The sequence below is a fragment of the Leptonychotes weddellii genome, chromosome 5 (assembly GCF_054177405.1).
Source record: "Leptonychotes weddellii isolate Sample4059 chromosome 5, ASM5417740v2, whole genome shotgun sequence".
NCBI classification, from domain to species: Eukaryota; Metazoa; Chordata; class Mammalia; order Carnivora; family Phocidae; genus Leptonychotes; species Leptonychotes weddellii.
In genome coordinates, this window is record NC_138373.1 from 78,095,170 (window position 1) to 78,114,532 (window position 19,363).

A 19,363-nucleotide genomic window follows, 5' to 3' on the forward strand; every position below is an offset into this window, starting at 1 on the left:
AGTCGCGCGAAGAAGACAATGTTAGCTGCGTGCGTCTCCTCGGGCGCAGGATCTGCAAGAACTTTTTTTTTTTTTTTTTTAAGATTTTATTTATTTGACAGAGAGAGAGAGAGCACAAGCAGGGGGGAGGGACAGAGGGAGAGGGAGAAGCAGACTCCCTGCTGAGCAGGGAGCCCGATGAGGGACTGGATCCCAGGACCCTGGGATCATGATCTGAGCCAAAGGCAGATGCTCAACCGACTGAGCCACCCAGGCGCCCCTTCCCTAAACTTTAAGCATGTTTCCTTATCATCTTGCTTTTTGCAAGGCTAACACTTTCTGTTGGAAACTGTCTCCCTCTCACCACTTATCTTCCCTTTCCCCTGTTTTCCATATATTTATGGGTTCTCCTATGCTAAATACCATTTTTATATAATTTATAGCAATTAATAACATGTGTGAAAACTCAGAGCTCTTCTTTTTCTCTTCTCCCACCCACCACTCCCTGTCTCAAAGATAATTTTGCATGCGCCGACTCCAGTCATGTGTTTTTATGAAGAGGATCAGACTAACTCAATGGGGGCTTTGTATTGGAAAGGGTAGAGATTGACCTGTCAGAAAAAAGAGAGAGAGAAAAAAAAAACGAAGGTAGAAAAAGGTGGAAGGAGAGAAATGAGGAGGCCTTATAGATTTGGTTTGCTGGATGGGAGAGGTTTGGGTAGATAGAGATTGAGTTGTAGAAAGAAAAGCTTTGAGGCTGCTGTAAGACGTGAGACGTTGAAAATGAGACAGGGGAAAAGACAAATAAGAGCTGTTTTGGTTATGAATAGACTTGTTTGAGGTTGTAAAAGATTGAGAATTGCCAGAAAATATTAAAATTGTTTTTAATTAATGTTGGTTGGTAGGGGTTTTTTGAGAGAGAGAGAGAGAGAGAGAGAGAGAGAGCGCGCGCGCGCGCGCGCATGCGCTTGTGTGAGAGCTGACTGAGCCACCCAGGTGCCCCTAATTTGTATTTTCTTAACTGAACTATCTTGTAAAGACTAGACCACATGAAATTCCAATTTATATTTGGATTTTAGATAATTATGAAAGATATTTGTATAGATATTTCCGCCTAGCTAAAGAGGAATATTCTTTAGTGGAGAGACTATTTGCAGATACTCCCAGGAGTGACGACAAAGGGATTGGAGAGACAGTGACATGATTGGCAGTGTTTTCAGACTCCACAGGAATCTCTGCATGGGAGATTGGAGCATGGTATAACCCAGGCAACAGAATCCACAGAACAATACAGGATCTCCTCTTCCACCTGCCCTTAGGATGGAAAGAGAAGCATGAGAATGCCCTCTAGGGCCAGAAATAGCCTCATGTTTTAGTCATTCTTTCATCCATCCAGCCATCCATCCCATCATCAGTCCATTTAACAAATGTATCAAACATCTTCTATGTGCCGACTCTAAACTGGAAATAGAATGGAGAAAAATATACAGATAGGGACCCTACTCTCAGGAATCAAGCGTGATCTTAGATCATAAATTTAATTAGTGTGTCTTCTTTAAAAATTTGTTTAGGCAGCCAACTGGCCCTAGAGAAGTCTAAGTGATTTGCTTTCTCATTGGACTGACTTTTTGTGGGTACTCAGGAGCATCTTTATTTGCAGAACATTGTAGAAAGCACTGATGACAAGGTCAGATAATTCTGAGTTCAGGGAAAGAATGGAGGAGAGGGAAGGTTGACAGACCTGCCAGGAATTATTGTGAGGAGAAGCTTTTCAGAAAAGTATGTGCTGGCGGACATACTAAAAGAATTATCCCTTTTCTATAGTATTTCTGTGACTAAACCCATAAATCCTAATAATAAAGTTAACATATTTCTCACAATTCTACACCCTCTGTCCATCCTTGCTTATCCATTCTTTCTTTTTCAGACTACTAGATATTTTGTCTCCTTGAGGAATTTTCCTGGCTCCAGTCAGACTTCCGTTTTTTTTTTTTCCTGTTCCATGAGATTCCACTTTATTTACAGAATGTTGGTTTTATGAGTTCACAGTATTATTTTACTGACAGCACTAAAACCCTTAGTCTTGCCGTTAAAGAAAAAGGCAAAGGGGAGAAGAGTTAGGAAGTACCAGCCCTGAAAATAAAAACAAAGATCTCTTTCTAGGACAATGAAACGAGAGACAGAAACCTAGCCAGGTTCCTAGGATAGTGCTGACCTCTTAGTTCTGTCTTTTTAAGGGAAGCCCCTTGAGTGGATCCTACATCTCAGAATCCTTTCCTTTTTAAATTTTATTTATTTGACAAAGAGAGCACAAGCAGGGGGAGAGGCAGAGGGAAAGGGAGAAGCAGACTCCCCACTGAGCAGGGAGCCCAAACTGGGGCTCGATCCCAGGATCATGACCTGAGCCGAAGGCAGACACTTAACCAACTGAGCCACCCAGATGCCCCCACATCTCAGATTCCTTAACTGACATAGGTTCCCAAGCCTGAATCCCTCAGTCCTTTCTTAATTTGTCTCAGCTGAACTAAGTGAAAATAAGTGCTTGTCAAGCTGAGGTATGGGAGGGACATCTAGGGAATCCTGGGGAGAAATGTCTGGGGAAATGCAGAGAAGCCTGGATAGTAAATAAACTGGGCTTCTGGTTGGGAGTAGCTGCCACATTTTTTTTTTTTCCCCTTCCCATATAGATCAACTCCTCTACCCTTTTCCTGTCCATTAAAAGCTTCAACTTTTAAATAAGATAGCAAATGTGAAATAATAATTATACAACTATCCAAGTAATATCATCATGTATCATATAGGTACTATGATAAACACTTTTTATTCATTATGTTATTTACTTCTCATAATAATCCTACAAACGGAGTATAATTACCCATATGTTATATATGAGAAAATTAGGGCTCAAAGAGGTTATGTATTTTTTCCAAGGTCACATAGTAACTAAATCGCAAAGGGCTATTTGATTTCACAGAGACACAGGGATATATGACTTGAATCACTGATACAACCACACACTGTTCCCCAAGGTTCTGACAATTGCTTAAAGAAGTCTGTGATTGTGTCTACAGGGAGTGCTGAGCCTAAAGTTTCAGAGATAAAGAAAAAATTATAAAAAAAATACATATTTAAAGTGCTAATTTCTTCAACAAAGGAGAGAAACTGCAGAATTACACATCTCTTCCATGAGATTTTTCTCTCACTGACCAAACCCTGGTAAAAGAAAGAAAGAAAGAAAGAAAGAAAGAAAGAAAGAAAGAAAGAAAGAAAGAAAAGAAAAAAAATCTTCTTTTTTGTCCCAAAGATTTCAAAGCATATCCACATCTAATTAAAGATCTGCCTTTTGACACTTATACCCAAGTAGTTAAATGACTTACAAAACCAGAGAAAGGGATGAATTTGGTATTCAAACTCGAGTCCCCCGTTTGTTTGTTTATCCAGTACTGTGCATACTAAATTGTCTGTCCAAAGAAGCTCCAACTCAAATATGTTGCTTTCTAAAGCCTTTCAGCTTACTTTAGACATCACCACGTCTACGAACACCCATGTTTGCTGACTGTTAGCTGACACTGACTCTAGTTTGGTTTAAGAATACCATCTCTGTAGTGTCTAAAAGTCCATTTCTATAGTTACTTAGACCCCAAGCGAAACTGGACTCTAAGCTCAATGTATGGCCTGCTCCTTCAACTCAAAGCCAAATGGAGAACAGGTTCTCCTGTCTTGGCTGGACATGAAGTTAGGAAAGGTTGGCCATTTACTCATTAGACTCTCGCTGCTGGTTCTCAGTGAGCTGTGAGGTTAAAGTCTGGGGAATTTCTCCCACAGCACCATGGCAAGCTGTCCTTTTCGAGGAGGGGAAGGAGCCCTTTCAGATCTCTTCTACTGTCATCCCACACTCGCCACATCCTTGTATTCACCTTTCATTATTCCAACTCACCAACAGAAAATACCCCTTCCTACGTTCAGGAAATGTATGACAGCAAGCAAGGGACTCCAGTAATTTGTAGGAGTTGAAGAAGATGTTTGAAGAAGACTCACAGAACAGGAGACTCGAAATTAGGACTGGTGAGCTGGGATATGGGAGGAATGAGTTGATGTCTCCATCAGTAAGGTGGAAAAACAGGAGTTAGCTAATATTTGTCAAGACATGAAGGGAAGGGAGAGGATGATAGCTTTGCTCATCAATCACAGTATACAAGAACTTGAGAGCACAGTTATAAGTTGTAAGAAGTATTTTGGAGGAAGATAAGACAAGAGCTGTAAATGACAACAAGTGATTTAATAGAAATTTAGTAAGCATAACAACAACATTAGTTATTAAGAGAATTTAAAAAATGGTTGACACTTTTAAATTTGACGTGAGAAATGAAACATGCTCTTTGAAATCCTTCAGTTAGAGATAGATGTCTGGATGGATCTTGTATAATCCAAAGGGACTTCATTTAAATGAAGATTTAAATCATTCTTAAAGTGATTTTAACTTTAGGTAACAGATTGACTAGAAGAAAATCTGGTAGCCAACTGCATGAACCAAACCTACGAAATTCCTTTGCACTTCAGCACTTTTCACTTGCTCTTCCATTGATTTCTCAGACAAAACAAACAACAAATTGGGTGTGTGTGAGCATTTCCCATCCTTATTCCATTTTCGTATTCCCTCCATACTTTTGGCACCCTCTCAGACAAAAACTCATCACATAAACTAGAATGGACTCTAAAGAAAGGGCTCTGTAGGAAGTGAAGAGCTCTTCTGGGTGAGGGATATGCTTTTCGGAATAAGAAAGCCTATGGAAACAGTCTAAGTGTCTGTTGACTGATGATATGGCATAGGGGCCCCTGGGTGGCTCAGTCGTTAAGCGTCTGCCTTCAGCTCAGGTCATGATCCCAGCATCCTGGGATCGAGCCCCGCAGTGGGCTCCCTGCTCTGCGGGAAGCCTGCTTCTCTCTCTCCCGCTCCCCCTGCTTGTGTTTCCTCTCTCGCTGTGTCTCTCCCTGTCAAATAAATAAATAAAATCTTTGAAAAAAAAAGATGATATGGCATATACATAATGGAACATTATTCAGCCATAAAAACCATTTGTGACAACGTGAATGAAGCTGGAGGACATTATAATAAATCAAATAAGCCAGAGGCAGAGAGACAAATACTGTATGATATCACTTATATGTGGAGCCTAAAAAAGTTGAACTCACAGGAACAGAGAATGGAACATACTGTATTGTATACTTGAACTAATTCAAGGTCAAGTTGCTAAGAGATCTTTAGTGTTCTTACTGCACTAAAAAAAAGATAACCGTGGGAGGTGATGGATATGTTAATTAACTTGATCATGGTAATCATTTCACAAGGTATATGCATATCAAACCATCACATCTCAAATATATACAATTTTTGTCAATTATACCTCAGTAAAACTAAAAAAAAAAAAAAAAAAAAGCCTGGATTTGGATTTTGGTTCTGCCACTTAACTCCTTGTGTGACATTCGGTAAGTTAAAATTCCTGAGCCTCACATTTCTCAGTGACACAATAATGGATTATAAAACCTGACTCACAGGACTGTTGGATGGATTAAACAAGACAATAAATGTAAAAAAAAAAGAAGACAATAAATGTAGAGCTCCTTGAGTAATGGTTGGCATGCAATGCTTTCAGAAAGATTGGTTTAACTCCATTGGTTCAGTGGTTCAGTTCATTTTCCCCAGCAGTTGAGGAATAGATCACTCAGGATGGCCAAAGCAGAGGAGTGAATGCAAAAAGTGGGAGTGACTGACTCAGCAAGGTCTCCGATGGGAACCGAATTGGGAGTTGGCTGAGCTCAGTTTAATTCTGACACCGCCACGTAATGCCTATGTGACTTTTGAACAGATAGTTTAAAACTCATTTCAAGCATGAGTTGGAATAGACTAGTATAATTTTGTGCTTCCAGATTATTTCATCCTTGAAGTAGATAAATAAGATAGAAAATTATTCTACAATTTGGCATTTGAATAGAACACTCTGGTCCTCATACTATTTTGCCAGTGATGCTTCCCGGGCTAACTCATGTTTGGGTGTCAACCCCTGGGCCTGAAAACCGCTAATGAGGTGTCTTGCAAAAGTTCCATTCAAATAAACCACTGCCCGCCAGGAGGGTCTGTCAGCTGTTGTTTCCCTGTGTAGTCAAATATCTTCCTACATTTGCATTAGATGTGGATATGCTTTGAAATCTTTGGGACAAAAAAGAAGATTTTTTTCTTTTCTTCCTTTCTTTCTTTCTTTCTTTCTTTCTTTCTTTCTTTCTTTCTTTCTTTCTTTCTTTTCTTTCTTCTTTCTTTCTTTTACCAGGGTTTGGTCAGTGAGAGAAAAATCTCATGGAAGAGATGTGTAATTCTGCAGTTTCTCTCCTTTGTTACATAATCTAGTCATTGCCAACCCTGGAAATAGGATGACATTCAGAAAAAGAATATTTAGAGAGGACACAAAGGAAAAATTTCCAGGTTGATATGAGAGAGAGTATAGTGCAGAACATGCCTTTGCTGATCAAGCTACAAAATGAACAGGCTGCGAAATGAGAGATTGTTTTCACATCCGATTTCTCCCTGATTGCACCATGATGGAAAATAACGCAGTGTACTGTGGGTTGGGACGGCCTGCAGAAATCCAATTCGGCCCTGCCTGCTGGGGGCGTTCACCTAAGCAGTCCTATAACCAGTGCTTATCGGAATCTTGGTGGCCTCACCCTGACCCTGTTTCTTCCAATTCATCATTCTCTGTGTTTCCTGTCTTTCTCATAATCTTAGATTATTTATTTCCTGTCCCTAGGGAATTTGGAAAGAGACTTTTTTTTTTTTTAAGATTTTATTTATTTATTTGACAGAGAGAGAGAGACACAGCGAGAGAGGGAACACAAGCAGGGGGAGTGGGAGAGGGAGAAGCAGGCTTCCCGCGGAGCAGGGAGCCCCATGTGGGACTCTACCCCAGGAACCATGGCATCATGACTGGAGCCGAAGGCAAACGCTTAACGATTGAGCCACCCAGGCGCCCTTGGAAAGAGACTTTTATTTTGTTGAGGGAATGAAAGGACTTTTCACTGGAGTTCTTCCTCTGGCTTTGGGTAGGAGAAAACGGGTGGGTGCCAAGAATGGGATCCAAAGGAAAGGGAGATAAACTGAAAAAAAAAAAAAAAAGGCAAGAACAAATAAAACCCAAGATGTAATGGAGTTTTTTGTTTTGTTTGGGGAGAGCAGTAGAAGGGCAGGTAAAATGGATAGGAGCTGGGGTGTGGGATTAGTAATGATGAGAGTTCGGCGTGAACACTTGTCTTGCTCTTCCTCCAGACTTCGGGGTCTTTGAGGTTAGCCTCTGGATCTTATTCATCTTTAAAACATACAACGGTGGCTGCCACAGCTTGAATGAAGCCAATACCCCTCTCACATGGGTCCCCAGTTCTCTGGTGACATAAAACAGTGGACAAGAACTTGGGCTTTGGAGTCGATGGGACAGAATGTGAATTCTGCTCCATCACTTAGGGATCTCTGCCATTTCCCTAGTTCTCATTTTATTTATCTAAAAAAAAAAAAAAAAGGAAGTGATCATGGAAAGTAGCTTATACAGTTGTAATGAGGATTAAATGAAATAATGCATGTGAACATCTAAACTGGCATAGTGCCTGCATATAGTAAATATACCACGAAAGTAACTATTATTATTATTATTTCAAACTAGCTTTGTGACTCTGAATAAGTCATCTCCTCACTGTAGCATGTGAGGGATGACAATTGTTCCATAAACTGTGGTAAAGATTTAATGAGATAGTGCTTGTAAAATACTCCATGTCTGTGATATAGTAGTTGGTCATTAAATGTTTGTTTCCTTCCCTCTACTCCTGATTGTCTTTTCCATTCTTTCTTTCACTATTTCTCTGCATATAACCAATACTCTAGTCAAATGGAACAACTTGCTCCTCAATGTTTGCTATCACACCTTTGCTTATTTGTTTACTCTCTTTTTTGGGCTTTTCTGTCTCTGTCTCTAGGAAACTTGGGCATCTTTGGAAGCTTATCTCAAAAACCGCTGACTTCATGAGATGGATTACTTAAGTTAGCTTCCAATGGGCTCTTTTTCTCTCCTTTAAACACTCCCTTGATACTCTGTTTTATTTCTTTATTACTATGTATCTTCCTTTTTGAGTTACAGGCATTTCTGTTCTGCATCTTGCTACTTACCCTCTCCCCAGCTGTTGAGGGTACAATCACTGGTCTCCAGACACATTCATCCACCAGACTCTACCTCATTATCTAGGAAACTATCATTTCTAGAAGATCGAAATCTTTCCGAAAGAAGAAAGAATTCTCTTGCTGAATTCACGCATTGATTTAAATGTCTCTCGTATGTTCTCACAGTAACCCTAGGATACCCTTTCATAAATCTTATCTGATTTGATTACAGAAGACTGAAATTGTCCCTTTACATGACTGTGTTCTACACTGAATTTTAAACTTCTCAAAGGAAGTCAGGGTTTGTATTTTATTCATCTTTGTAGCCCTAGTCCTGTGCATGTCATCTTGTCAGCAAACCTAGTATAGTGCTTGAAAAACCATAAGAGCTCAATCAAGTTGCCCTTAACAATCCACTCCAACAGTCTCATAACACATACTCAGAATATTCCTACCCTTTAATTAAAATATAAATTTAATTCTTGTGAAGATAAGAAATTGATCTAATTTGAAACATGAAATAATTATACAGTATGCTAAGAAAAAAAGGGAAAATGCGATTTCACTCCTATTTTTTCTACCTTCACGTTATGTAGCAATCCAACGATTGAATTAGTTGATTATTGTCTTTATGAAATAGCAGTATTCCTGAAAGGTTTCCAGATAATAACATTATAAAATTAAATTACAGCATAAACACGTGAAAAAGTATATTCTTTCTTAAAGGGAAGTCACTTGAAAAGCAAGAATTCCTCCGGAAGAATAAAATAAATAATGTACCCTGGCTGTGTGTGAAATGTAAGCTCTGCCCTTATGGGCTTTTCCTTCTAAATTTTTACACATTGATCTATTGGACTTGAACTGCACTTGCAACATGAGATCAAATAAAGAAACTGACTCCATGTTACAGCAGCAGATGCTTGCCAATTATGGAGATAAGAAGTTCGATGGAAAGAAATCAAGAATATGCGAAAGATTGCCAAAGGGCAGAATTAATTAATTAATTAGTTAATTAAATGACCCTTTTCCCTAAATTAGAAATGAATAACATTTGTTAAATAGTATATCATTTCTTTCCTTTCTCCATTTTTTTTTCTGGTTCGTCGAAACAAGCCTCTCATCTATGCCAAATAGCTTAAAACAAAGCACAATTTTTAGTTTGAAAAAGAAAAAGATGACTGACCTATCTATAATTAATATATAGAAAGTTAACTTGAAAAACAGAGAGAGTTGGGCTAGCCAAAAGCTTCTCCTCTACCTCGATAATGCAGATGTTTTATATTCACTGAACATTTTACTGAATAGTGAAAGGAAGACACTTTTGCACCATTTTCCCTTTTCCCAGAAGCTGCACTGTATTTACTGGAATGAATTTCAGTGCTTTCTTCCCATTTTCAGATGACTGTGACATATGAACTTTCTCACAAGGTCAGCAAGCCAGAGCTGAAGGATTTGTGGGGATTTGTGTTTTGAGGCCAAAGATTCTTGGGAACAAGAAGAAACTGAGATACAGATATTGGCCATTCTCTAGGCTGTGTACTCTCCAGAAAAGCTGTTTTTAAAATACTTAATATTTTTTGTGCCAGAAAAGATGGACAATGGCGCAAAAGTAAAAATGTTCCAGTTATTCCAACTGGAGGCTTTTGACCTTAGCTGGTCTGGCAACTTTAACATGGATTTCTCAGCCCCCACATTTGGTCTTCATATTGTGCTCTGTACCTGGATTCACCCCTTCCAAGGCCAGGCACAGTTCATCTGGCTGCGTTTTTTCCTGTGTAGGTTCAAAGGTAAGTAAAAAAGCGGACTCACTGTTCTTTTGTTTCTCTGTCTCCCCAAACAAAAGCAACAACATAGGCTGTCATGAGTAGATTGTGCAAGGCTTACTTGTAGGAATGATTGCCATATGGTGTAAGATTAATTACTCAAACACAGGGCAGTTGAAGGACCCTAAGGCATTTTAAATGTCCTGAAAGAAAAGATCTAGCAAGGAAAAGATAGGGAGACATTTCAGTGATTCTCTAAATAAATGTATGCAGGTCATGACATGTAGCCTATTATTTAAACTCTCTAAGCCTTAAATTATGTTTTTTTTTTTTTTTAAGATTTTATTTATTTATTTGTCTGAGAGAGAGAGAGAGAGGGAGGGGAGGGACAAGCACGGGGAGGGAGAAGCCTACTCCCTGCTGATCAAGGAGCCCAATGTGGGACTCGATCCCAGGACTCTGGGATCATGACCTGAGCTGAAGGGAGATGCTTAATGGACTGAGCCACACAGGCACCCTTAAATTATGTGTTGTGGAAATTTTTTTTCTTTATTTTATTATATTTCATTTCAATATATATTTCATGACACAAAGGAAGTTTCAGAATCAAAGTACTGATATTATAGATAGGCTACATTTTCTGATTATGATCCAGTAAAATTAGAATTTAACGTGAAAATGATAGCTAAAAAAACTGAAACATTTGGAAATTAAAAATATATTAGCAAATAATCCTTAGAAAAAATGAAATAAAGGATTAAAGGAAAGAAAGCAATGCTTAGATCTGAATCATAAGGAGAGCACTACATATAAAAATTTGTGAGAGCCCATCAAAGTAGTGCTGAGAGGAAAATGCATTGCTTTACATACATTAATCAGAAAAAAAGAAAAGTTGAAAACAAGTGAGCCAAGCATGCAACCCAAGTTGGAAAAAGAGCAAGAGAAACAACCTAAGAGAAAAAGGAACAAAGTAATAAGGATACAGTAAGAAATCGGGGAAATACAGAACCAAATATAATGTAGTAGATATGTATACAAACTTACTGTTTGAAAGATAAGTAAATAAGAGAAATACCTCTGCAAACACAAAAGTAGCAAACCCAAAACTGGCAAAAGAAGAAATAGAAAATTTGAACAGATCATTAAATGTCAAAGAAACAAAATGGCATCCAAATACCTCCCCTCCAAAATACCCCCTGCACAGATGGCTTTCTAGTTCAGACATACAAATCTTTTGAGAAATAGTTTCTATCTTATACAAGTTGTTCTACAAAATTTTAAAAATGTTCAAGATATGTAGCTCATTTTATGAGACTAGTGAGCTCTTCATTGTAAAACCAGGTAAAAACTACTGAAGAAAACAACATTATTAGGCCTATTTTATGAAGGTGGATACTAGAATCCTAAATAAAATAGTAATTAACATAGTCTGAAAAATACTAAAAAGTCTACATGCTGATCAAGTAGGTTTGTACTAGGAATGCAAGCATTTTTAACATTAGGAAATATATCAGTGTTATTCACCATAATAATAGATCAAAAGACAAAAATTGTGTCATTATCTCAATAGATGGAGAAAAACCATCTGGCAATGTGTATCTTTTAATTTATTTATATTTTATATATTAATTTTGTATTTATTTATTTAGATAGAACTATAATATAAATTTTATATATAATTATAGGTATATATATCTTACTAAATTAGGGATAGATAGATTGGTAAAAGTTATATGCCAAAAGCTCACAGCAAACATTCTTCTTAATGGAGTAAGTTAAAATGCATTTCCTTTAAAACTAAGGATAAGAAAAACACATTTATTGTTATCATTATTTGTCACAGGACTGGAAGGCCTGACCAATGTTACACAGAGAGAAAAGAAGTAAAACAAGAACTGAAAGGGAAGAGAAAGATAAATAACATTGTTTTGAGACAATATTATCTAAGAAACATAAAAATAATCATCCATTCAACAAACTATTAGAATCAGTGAGAGTTTAGCAAACTTGCCTATAAAAGATCAATTGAGAAAGTACCATTTCTTTACATCAGCAATAAATGAAAAAAATAATGAAAATAGAATACATTTCACAATATCAACAAGAACAGTTGGGTATCTTTGAATTAACTTAATCAAGAATACATAGACTCTTTATGAAGAAAATTCTAAGACTCCAACAAGACTGATGGAAGATAATCTGAATAGATGGAAATATCTTCCATGCCCCTGGATAAGATGGTTTCCCACCATAAAGATATCAATTTTCCTGAACTTAACCTATAAACTCAGGGCAATCCCAATAAAAATTCCAATTGTAAATTTTGAGACATCATAAAGATAATCTCTCAAGAATTTTACTTTTTATTTTTCACATTTAGATCTTTAATCCATCTGGAAATATTTTTGTTCTGGATGTAATAGTTCATCCTTTCCTCATTGGTTTGCAATGTTCTCAAGCTCCCATCAATGAGGAACTATTTCTAGTTTCTATATTCTGTTAGACAGCTGATTTCCCTGTGCCATAACAAGTCTTCCAATTTCCCAAGACATCTAGTAATTTTGCTCTCTAGAAGACTAAGTTTTCCCCTTTCCTTAAAATTATTTTGGCTATGCTTGGCTTTTTGGTTCTCCTATGATTTTTGATTAACTTGCCAAATTTTATTTAAAATTTTCTTGGAATTACATTTATATTCATTGAGTAATTTGGGAAGAAACGACATCTTTAGAAAATCAAATCGCTCCATCCATGGCCATGACGTGTTTTAAAATTTCTTTAGTTGCTTTATATTTATTATAAAAAATTTTACATTTATTTTCTGCAAAGATCTTGCACATCTTTTGTTTGATTTATTATGACATTCAGTGTTTTTGTGGATAGAATTTTAAAAGTTACATTTATATATATAATTTCTACTGGTGTATTTAGGAACACTGAGGATTTTTAGATTTTTTTTTTTTTTTTTTTTTTTTTTTTATTTTATTTGAGAGAGAATGAGACAGAGGGCATGAGAGGGAGGAGGGTCAGAGGGAGAAGCAGACTCCCCGCCGAGCAGGGAGCCCGATGTGGGGACTCGATCCCGGGACTCCAAGATCATGACCTGAGCCGAAGGCAGTCGCTTAACCAACTGAGCCACCCAGGCGCCCCAACACTGAGGATTTTTAAAAACCTGTATTTTATAACATGGTAATCATATAGAACTCCTATATTAATTTAAAAAATTTTTTCTATGGATTCCTTCAATTTTCTGTGTAGGAAAATATATAAACAGTAAATATTGACAATGCTGTTTTTGTATATTCCTTTCAAAAATATATTTTAGATATTTTGTTTGTTTTATTGCTTTGGTAGGAATGAGGTAGACAGTAGGTATCCTTACCTTGTTCTTAACTTGAAAGGAAATGCTTCTCGTGTTGCCCTTGATTATAATGTGATATATTTATAGATTTTTTAATGAGTATCCTTTATCAGGAGAAAAATGTTCTCTTTTAATCTTAATCTTCTAAGAGTTATTATTTTTAAAACCAAGGGGGTGTTAAATTATATCTAATGTTTTTTCATCTGTTGTAATATCACTGTTTTTCTCCCCACTAATCTCTCAACATGGTGAGTTACAATAATAGATTTTCTAATGTTGGCCCCACTAAATTATTTTGGTTTCCTTGATTATTAAAAGGTTTTAATGCCAATTAAGTTATTCCCATAATTAGTCACTGTTACCATTAATATTTTATACAACCAATGTTTGTTTTGACTTACACATTTGTTTACCAAACCCCTTGCATTTAATTTCTGAAGTAAAGCCATTACCAACAAGTTACAGTATTTGTCTAAAAATATATTTGTTTGGGGGCACCTGGGTGGCTCAGTTGGTTAAGCGATTGACTCTTGATTTCAGCTCAGGTCATGATCCTGGGGTCATAACGTCAAGCACTGTGTGGAGCCTGCTTATTCCTCTCTCTCTGCTTCCAGCACCCCCACCCTCCCAGGCTCAAATAAATAAATAAATAAGTAAATAAGTAAGTACATAAATAAAATGAATCTAAGAATATATTTATTTTGTCCTTCCTCTGAAGTGATAGTTCACCTAGAAATAAAAATTTTTGTTTGAAATTTGCTTTCCTTAGTACTTTCAAAATGTTTTTCCATTGTCTTCCAGTTTCTTCTGATACTATTGCAAAATCTGAGGTCAGTCTAACAGTTGCCTTCTCTCTTCAGTGATTTTAAGATTTTTCTCCTAATTCTTTGGTGTTCCATGTTTTGCTAGGATATGGGTAGCTCTGGCTAAGTTTCTATTTACATGGCTCAGGACTGTGCTTCTGTAATGTGATGAATTCGTGTCTTTCTTCAATTCGTGCATTTTCAAAGACATTATTTCTTCAAATATTGCCTCTGCCACACTTTTCTTTAATGCCTCTTTCTTCAACTTTTACTAATTTGTGTTGGACCTTTTCATTTTAGCCTCCATGTGTCTTAATACTCTTTCATACTGAATTCTGAGTAGTTTGCTAAAATATTTTCTCCTATTCACTAATTTTCTCTTCTTGATTTTTATGTCTGTTGATGAGTTCCCTCATATATTTTGTGTCTCTGGTTAATGAGTTTATCTTATTTGGGCTGCTATTTGTGGGAATCCTAAACAACCAACTCATTAGATTATCTGTCCAGAATTGTTCTACTTTTAATGAAAGTGCCCAAGGGGGCAGAATTTTGTGCTAATTTATCAACTTGAGAGTTCTTGGACACAAAGTTCGTATATATTTAGAATTCAAATCCTTCCTCAGAGTAAGCTTAACTTTTTGATTTCTCATGGGAGACTTTTTTTTTTTTTTTTTTTAATACGCAGATACCAACAAGCATCCATGTAATCTCTCTGTGCTGCTGGATAAATGTCTTTCTGGCCATTTATTGACTCATTTATCCAACAATATTTAATGCACATTAACTGTGTGGTACACAAAATGCTAGATGCTGGCTACTTTCAATACAAAGGTGTACCTGCTACAGTTCTCAAAAGAACCCAGAATGTAAAATGGCTCAAGTTAGTCACTCAAATGTCACAGTAGCAAAAATGTAGGTACTCCTGCCTTTTTGAGACAGTAGAACCTCCTCAGGAGTTAGCCAGATTCAGTCTGTGCCAGAGTATAGACACTACACTTCCTACTTCAGATTCCACAACCATGAAGTTGTGTTGGTTTGTTTTTAACACTTCTCAGTGGAATGAATGACTCATTGGCATGAGTCACCTTGGTCAGTCTGTGCTGCTCATTTCTCTAGCCTCTGAAAAGCCCCAAAGCTCAACCAAGCCTAGAATAATGGCCTCAACACTTTTTCCTGGTTCATAGATCTGCCATAGTGGGGTTTCACCATTTCAGCTGCTTAGAATATATAAAAAGGATAGAACCGGTATTAGAGGCTCATTCTTCAGTGAAGTGGTTACAAGGGTGAATACGAGATTAATCAGCTCCTTCCTCTGTCTACTCATTGTTAGTTTTACTCTACTCATTAAAATAGCAACAACAGGGGTGCCTGGGTGGCTAAGGTGGATGAGTGGCTGACTCTTAATTTCGGCTCAGGTCATGGTCTCAGGGTCCTGGGATCGAGCCCCGTGGTTAACCCCTCAAAAGGTCCCCTGCTCGGTGGGGAGTCTGCTTCAGGATTGTCCGTCTCCCTCGGCCCCTCCCTCCCCCCTCTTGCTCTCTCTCTTTCTCTCTCAAATAAATAAATAAGTAAATAAATCTATAAACAACAACATAAACAGAGGATTACAGAGACGTATTCAACAAATATAATAATTTAACCACATATCTCACAGCCATTTTGGATGTCTGTTCCTCTCTCCATAGCTACCTCTCTAGGTATTCATTCCCACTTTCCAGTCATACATATTATTCTTAGACACTGACCACCCTCACACATTTATACTGACTTCTAATTATAGACATAATTTTCTTCTTCCCTGGGGCACAAACTAATTTTTGTGGCATGAGTTATTTCTTTTGAATTGAGTCATTAATTTTTTTTTTTCATTTTAATGTGACATTCACTTTCATTCATTTTTCAAACCATCTACTTATCAAACCGATACTATGTGTAGGTCCTGGTAAGAGAGGGGACAAACAGTAAACTAATTAAATAAATAGTTTCATTGGAGCCAGTGGTAAATGCTAAGAAAAAAATGGAAGGATTATAGGAATTGCTTTGAGGGTCTGCACCTATATACTGCAGCTCATTTATTCATATTTGAGTGTTCCTTTGGGTTAGCCCACCCCCATCTACTCCCAACACATGCTTATCACAGTTTAGGGCTGTACTAATGAGCAAGAGGGATACATCTCTACCCTCTGGGACACATAGTCTTATTAAATGAGATAATCATGAAAATGCATAATTATAAACTTTAATAAATATTATGAAGGAAAAGTACTTCAATTAAGAAAGTATGTGACAATGGATCCAGACTTGATTGAGGAGGTTAGGAAAAAATTTCTTGAAGAAGAATGTTTGGTCTGCAATTTGAGGTATAAAAAAGAGTTAAATGTATAAAGGGGGCAGTAAAAACAGGAGGAGAAAAACTGAGATACAGTAACTGTATACATTGTAAGGTGGAATGAGGCTTTGTGTGTTCAAAGGCACAAGATCTTAAGTGTTCTCACTGCACACACACACACACCACACCACACACACACAAAGGTAGCTATGTGAGGTGATGGATGAGCTAATGGACTATGGTAATCATTTCACAATGTGTATTTAAATCATCATCTTGGGCAACTTAAAAACACATTGTACAACCCAAATACATACAATTTTTATTTGTCAATCATACCTCAATAAAACTAGAAAAAAAAAGACACAAGGCTTGGGAATTAGGCAGGACCATGTGATTACTTGAGAGAGAGAGAGAGCACATGGTGCAGAGAGGCAGAGGGAGAGGGAGAGAGAATCTCAAGAAGACATCCCACTGAAAACACAGCCTGATGTGGGCCTTGATTCCACGACCCTGAGATCACGACCTGAGCCGAAACCAAGAGTTGGACGTTTAACCGACTGTGCCACCCAGGTGCCCCCTAGCATTTTGAAGTCTTAAAGCTAGTTGAAAACCACTGAAGCACTTTAAGAAGGAGGAGAGAGACATAATAAAATATTGTTTCAAAAACATGATTCTGCCTTCTGTGTAGAGAATAGCTTGAAAAGGAGCAAGAGTTAATGCAGGAAGATCAGTATGGGGGGCCATTGGAATAGCCCAGTGCTGGGTGATGGTAGCTTAATCTAAGATGATGTTGAACAGAAGGAAAGGAGGAGGGATATAAGAGTTACTTCGAAGGTAGTGTTGAACCAATAAATGTAGAGGTAAAGGTGTGGCATCAAAGATGTGTCCTTTGTTTCTGGATTATACAAGTGTTGCTGATCTAGAGCAGTTTACAGCTTTAGGACGAAATGAACCTGGGTTGAGATGTTTTTGTGATCTTCATATAGAGAGATCACATTACTCCTTACAGTGTAAGTGTCTTACACCTTACACTGGGTGTAAGACCTAGTGTATTCTCAGGTCATGCCCATGGCCTGAGCATAACTGGGCAATACACAACCATGTAGTTGCTGTTCAGTGTCTGAGCTGAACTGGAAATGCAAATTTGGGAGTCATTAGCCCATATAAATGAAACACATTTATTTTTCAAAATAAATGAAAATACATTTCTCCCTAAATGGATTCCCACCTGCTCTCCTCCATAGAACAAGCTGCTTTTTACTCAGGGATGAATGAAGGAGATGAGTCTTGTTAAATCCTTTTGCTTACTATTTCCTAAATCCTTCATGAGTTATAATAATAAAACCAAACAATAAATATATTGTACAATACCAGCAAAATAGAGTTACACAGAGGGAGTTTAAACACACAAGTTCATCGGGATGATTTGCTCAGAGTAGGCGATCAATACATATTTGTTGTTTGACCAAGTCACACTAAAAATATTGCTAAATCATTTTTTTAACTATGGCTTATAATTGGGTTTGTTGTAAAAACAAAAAAAAAAAACACAAAAAAACATGACTATGACCATAAATACTCCCCTGTAAGAAGACAAGAGAAAGCCCTTCCCACTCTGAAGAGGTTGACTTTGGCTACACAGTTCAAGTGACCGGGCATAACCTAAGACCCAAACTTTCAGTCTGTCACTTAGCATTTGGTGGCCCATGGGCCTTCTCAGCTAATATAATTTGGCAAACACAAAGTGTTTTATGAGAAAGGCAATGTGGAAAGAACTCTATAATTTTGTAAAAGATTTTGCCAATGTTTTTAACCACTCATCTTCCCAAATGCTCTGCCTCAGTCTGATTAATTTACAAATATCTTGTATTTTCCATGTCTTTTTCCATTCCCTCTCTAGGGACCATAGTCAGCATGAATCCTGGTGGTAAATAGCCTCATGGGATAAGGTTGAATAATCATCTGGATACACCAGAAAATTATGCTATTTATTGGCCAAGTTCAAATTACTATCAAGGAAAGGGAAGGCATGGGGTAGAACCAGAGGAACAATGTTAAATGTGTCCTAAGGTAGAGTTCCGGGCTGTACATGGAAAATGTAGCAAGAAGTCAAGAGATCACCTGTAGGTCTCTGAGCATCACGCAAGGATATGAGAATATAAAAAAGTTCCAGAATGTAGCTCTGAGTAAAGCAAGGGTGTTAGAAGTTTCTCCCACTGGGGCTGGGGCGTGGGTGTTTGAAGGCTCAGGATCATCTCGGACACCTGGGTCCCTTTGCCGCACACCACTCCCCTCTTGTAGAATGCTTTCCTCTCCCTTTGTCTATCTAAATCCTGTCTGTCTCCTTTGGACCAGACCAAGTCCTATGTGACCTGTGATCACTGATACAGTATTTAATTGGCCTGAGAATAACCGGGCAAAAATCTATTTCCTAATAAAAATGCCAAGTCATTGCAGTATGTTTGTTTTAGGGGGTAAAGTTTGCAACCTTTTATGTGTCTTTAAGCATTTTGCTCTCATTTCCCCAACATTTTCAGAAAGTTTTTCTGAAATTTTTTTCTGGTTTTATTGCTTATAAACCTTTCTGAGAGTAAGAATCATGTTTTACTTATATTGCTTTATATGCTTTGTAATAATAATGGTAACAGGGACACCTGGCTGGCTCAGTTTGTAGAACATGTGACACTTTTTTTTTTTTTTTTTGAGCATGAGACTCTTCATCTTGCAGTCATGCAGGCCCTTCCAAGTGTTTGTTGAAGAACTAGAAATAATTATTAGTATGGTTTCTTTTGCAGGTCACTTGTGAACCTCACTAATTATAAACCCCTATATTTTAATAGCACTTCACAAAATCCCTGAGGAGAAAAGGAAGAGGCAGATTCACAAGGAAAGGAAAACCTCTAAAAGGTGGAAGGGAGAGGACTGAATGCA